This window comes from Notechis scutatus, chromosome 1, assembly GCF_049901735.1.
Source record: "Notechis scutatus isolate UNSWTSFEM ecotype Mainland chromosome 1, rNotScu1.2, whole genome shotgun sequence".
NCBI lineage: Eukaryota > Metazoa > Chordata > Lepidosauria > Squamata > Elapidae > Notechis > Notechis scutatus.
In genome coordinates, this window is record NC_142009.1 from 336,393,252 (window position 1) to 336,397,610 (window position 4,359).

The 4,359-nt window shown below is 48.0% G+C and overlaps 1 protein-coding gene across 2 annotated transcripts in view; it reads left to right on the forward strand.

Annotated features, from left to right (window-relative positions):
• The first annotated feature begins 3,404 nt into the window (after positions 1-3,404).
• Positions 3,405-4,359, forward strand: part of TIPE1 (TNF alpha induced protein 8 like 1) — a 21,793-nt gene continuing 20,838 nt past the window's right edge. The window contains exon 1 of one of the 2 annotated variants that reach the window (XM_087952132.1): positions 3,405-4,038. The gene's annotated coding sequence lies outside the window, so the exon portion shown is untranslated. The remainder of the gene's footprint in view (positions 4,039-4,359) is intronic. The other variant, XM_087952128.1, reaches the window with a different exon arrangement.

Sequence of the window (4,359 nt, forward strand, 5' to 3'; positions counted from 1 at the left end):
TTCCGTTGGCATCCTTCAAGTTGTTACTCTCGAGGTACATCTGGAAACGATCAGCGTACGATTCCCAGTCCTCGGCAGTCGGGTTGAATTGTGCGGGCGGAGTGAGGCCGGCCATCGTGTTGGTCTTTGTCTTCCTCCGGACACGTGCTTGGTGGTTCCTTCTTGGATCCCACCTTCGTCGCCAGTGTCGTGTCCGGCGCAGGAAGGAGGCTCGGGAGTCAGTGACAAAGTTCAGCTCTTTATTGTGCTCCAGTACATGCTTGGGGAAAAGAAGGAAAAACCCGGCTTTTATTTCCAAGCCGCGCGGTCCGCGACCAATGACATCGCTTCGAATCTCCTGCTCTTGGCTCGACCAATAGCGGGAGATTCTTAACGACCAATCCGGGCGGCTTGCCCGACCAATCCGGTTGCCGCGCGCTTTAGCCAATCGCAGCGCGGGGTTTGCAAGTATGTTAATTCTTTGTACAGAACAGGAGGGGAAGAGAGGGAAGAAGAAAGGAAGGAGACAAAGAAGGAAGGAAAATAAATGGATGAAGAAGAAGAGGAGGAGGGGAGGGGAAGAGAGGGAAGAAGAAAGGAAGGAGACAAAGAAGGAAGGAAAATAAACGGATGAAGGAGAAGAGGAGAAGGAGGAGAGGGGAAGGGAGGGAAGAAGAAAAGAAGAAGGCAAAGAAGGAAGAAATGGAAGTAAATGGGTGAAGGAGAGGAGAAAGGGGAGGAGAGAGGAGGAGGAGGGGAAGAGAGGGAAGAAGAAAGGAAGGAGACAAAGAAGGAAGGAAAATAAACAGATGAAGGAGAAGAGGAGGAGGAGGGGAGGGTGGGGAAGGGAAAGGGTAGAAGGGAAAGGAAAGGAAGGAGGGAGGGGAGGGAGGGAAAGTAAACAGATGAGGAAGGGAAGGGGAAGGGAGGAGGTTGAGGGAAGGATAGATGGAAGAAAGGGGGAATGAAAACCTGAGAAAGAGGGAAGGAAGGAAAAGAAAGGGAAGAGAAAGGGAAGAGAAAGAAGGAAAGGGAAAGAAGGAAGGGAAGGGAAGAGAGAAAGAAGAAAGGGAAGTAAATAGATGAAAAAAGGGAAGGGAAGAAAGGGAGGAAAGGATGGGAAGGGAAGAGGCACTCTGCCAATGCTCAGATGCCCTGGGGGCTTTCCTGGGGGCGCCAAAGGAGCCCCCGGAGGGGGCAGCGGGGCGAGACGAGGCGGAGGCCGGGGCGGAAGCGGAGGAAGCGGCCGCCGGAGAAGACAAAAAGGGTCAGGCGGCCTCTGAGCAGCGCTTGGCCGGCTCTGTTGTTGCGGCTGCCGCTGCTAAGAAACCCCAAGAGGGAAGAGCGGAGGGGAGGGCGGGGAGGGGATCCAAAGAGAGAGTGAATCCATCTTTCTTTCTTTCTTTCTTTCTTTCTTTCTTTCTTTCTTTCTTTCTTTCTTTCTTTCTTTCTTTCTTTCTTTTTTTCTTTCTTTCTTTCTTTCTTTCTTCTTTTTCTTCCTTTTATCTTTCTTTTTCCCCTTCCTTTCTTTTTCTTTCCCTTCTTTCCCTTTTCCTTCCTTCCTCTTTCTTTCTTTCTTCCTTCTTTCTCTTTTCCTCTTTCCCTCCTTTTTCTTTCCTTTTCTTTCTTTCCTTCTTTCCTCCCTTCCCCTTTCTCCTTTTTCCTTCCTTCCTTTTCTTTCTTTCCCTCCTTCCTTCCTTCCTTTTCTTTCCTTCCTTCCTCTTCCTTTCCTCCTTTTTCTTTCCTTTTTCTCTTTCCTTCTTTCCTCTTCTTTCTTTCGTCCTCCCTCCCTTTCTTCCTCCCTTCCTTTTTCCTCCCGTTCTCTTTCTTTCTTACTGTCTCTTCGCTTCCTCCTTTCCATTCCTTGTTTCCCTCTTCCCTTCCTTCTCTCTCCCTTCCTCCTGTAATTCTCTCCTTCCCTTAGCTCCATTTCTTAATCCTCTCTTCCTTCCTTTTCCCCTTTCTCTTCGCCTTCCTTTCCTTTCCCTTCCCTTCTTCTTTTCTTCTCTTCTCTTTCCCTTTCCCCCTCCCTTTCTCCGAAAAGCCCTCCACCTCCTCCCTTAGGAAACAAGAAACGGTTTAATTCCTATTACGATTTCTTTCTTTCTTTCTTTCTCCCTCCTTTTTCTTTCTTTCTCCCTCCCTCTTTCTTTCATTCTTTCTTTCTTTCTTTCTTTCTCTCTCTCTCTTTCTTTCTTTCATTCTTTTTCTCTCCCTCCCTCCCACCCTCTTTCTTTCTTTCTTTCTCCCTCCCTCTTTCTTTCTTTCTTCCTTCCTCCCTCCCTTTTTTCTTTCTTTCTCTCTGCCTCCCTCTTTCTTTTTCTTTCTCCCTCCCTCTTTCTTTCTTTCTTTCTTTCTTTCTCCCTCCCTCCCTCCCTCTTTCTTTCTTTCTTTCTTTCTTTCTTTCTTTCATTCTTTTTCTCTCCCTCCCTCCCACCCTCTTTCTTTTTTTCTTTCTCCCTCCCTCCCTTTCTTTCTTTCTTTCTTTCTCCTCCCTCTTTCTTTCTTTCTTTCTTTCTTTCTTTCTTTCTTTCTTTCTTTCTTTCTTTCTTTCTTTCTTTCTTTCTCCCTCCCTCTTTCTTTCTTTCTCCCTCCCTCTTTCTTTCTTTCTCCCTCCCTCTTTCTTTCTTTCATTCTTTCTTTCTCTCTCCCTTTCTTTCTTTCATTCTTTTCTCTTCCTCCCTCCCTCCCTCCCTCCCTCTTTCTTTCTTTCTCCTCTTTCTTTCTTTCTTTCTTTCTTTCTTTCTTTCTTTCTTTCTTTCTTTCTTTCTTTCTTTCTTTCTTTCTTTCTTTCTTTCTCCCTCCCTCTTTCTTTCTTTCTCCCTCCCCTTTCTTTCTTTCTCCCCTCCCTCTTTCTTTCTTTTCATTCTTTCTTTCTCTCTCCCTTTCTTTCTTTCTTTCTTTCATTCTTTTTCTCTTCCTCCCTCCCTCCCTCCCTCTTTCTTTCTTTCTCCCTCCCTCTTTCTTTCTTCCTTCCTTCCTCCCTCCCTCTTTTTTTCTTTCTTTCTCTCTGCCTCCCTCTTTCTTTTTCTTTCTCCCTCCCTCTTTCTTTCTTTCTTTCTTTCTTTCTTTCTTTCTTTCTTTCTTTCTTTCTTTCTTTCTTTCTTTCTTTCTTTCTAAAAAGCCGAAAAACGGGCGCAAGCGACTGCCGGTCCTTCCCTTCCTCAGCAACCCCCGCTGGATGGGAACCATGGGACCTGGTCCTCCGTGGCCCCCTTTGCCCAACACCGGCTCGGCAGCTGCCTGATGGGTGGGTGGGAGAAGCGTGGGGGAGGCCCCTCGTTTGCTGGATCGTGGGTGGGGGGGGGGCTGGATCCGTTCCTGGGGGCGACTTTCCCTTTCCCTCCCCCTTAAATCCCTCCCCTTGGACAGCTCCCCATTGGTTGGTTCATAGGCAGCCTTCCCCAGAGGTTGGCCACCTCTGCCTGCCACTCAACGTCTGTTCTCCACCCCCCTTTCCTGCCCCCTTCAGCTGAACTTCGCCTTGAGTTTGAATCGGGCTGTTGCGGGCTGTGTGTGTGTGTGTGTGTGTGTGTGTGTGTTGCACGCACACGCACACGCACACACACACACGAGCGTTGCGAGAGGAGAGCAGCATCAAGTTTCAACTTTGGACCGAAGCGACGGTGTGTGTGTGTGTGGCTTTTCCGCTCGACAACCGGCCAGCCGCGGGAACCAAGGGAAGAAAAGAAGGAAAGGAAGAAAGAACAGAAGGAAAGGAAGAAAGAAGGAAAGAAAGAAAGAAAGAAAGAAAGAAAGAAAGAAAGAAAGAAAGAAAGAAAGAAAGAAAGAAAAGGAAAGGAGGAAAGAAAGAAGGAACGAACGAAAAAAAGGAAAGAAAGTAGGAACGAAAGAAGGGAAGGAAGGAAAGAAAGAAGGAAGGAAGGAAGGAAGGAAGGAAGAAGGAAAGGAAAGAAAGGAAGGAAAAAGAAACGTAAAGGATCCCTTGATTCACTCCAATAGTAAACACGGATTTTGCCGAAGGGTTTCCGCCAGATTCCTCCAGGTCGAAAGGAAGGAGGGCCGCGCGATCGTCTCGTCTGAATGCAGAAAAGGCAGGTAAGGAACGGAAGGAGAGCGGGCTGGCCTGGGGGCTTTTGGGAGAGGGGGTATATGAGGAACCCAAAGCCAAACCCCACTTTTAACGGGGCTTTCAAGGCGATCCACCGCCTGGATTCCGGGTTTCTGCTTTTGCCCGGTGGATCCAAGGAGAGATTCCCAGCAAACGAGACTTTTAAAACTTTCCGATCTTAAGCCAAAAAAGCCAGGCTCGTCGTCTCGGACTTACGACCACTAATTCCTGTCCTTAAACAAGACAGGGTGGGGGGGGTGTCAGTGAGTTTGTTGTCCCTGCGAATGATGCCACGGGTGTGTGTGTGT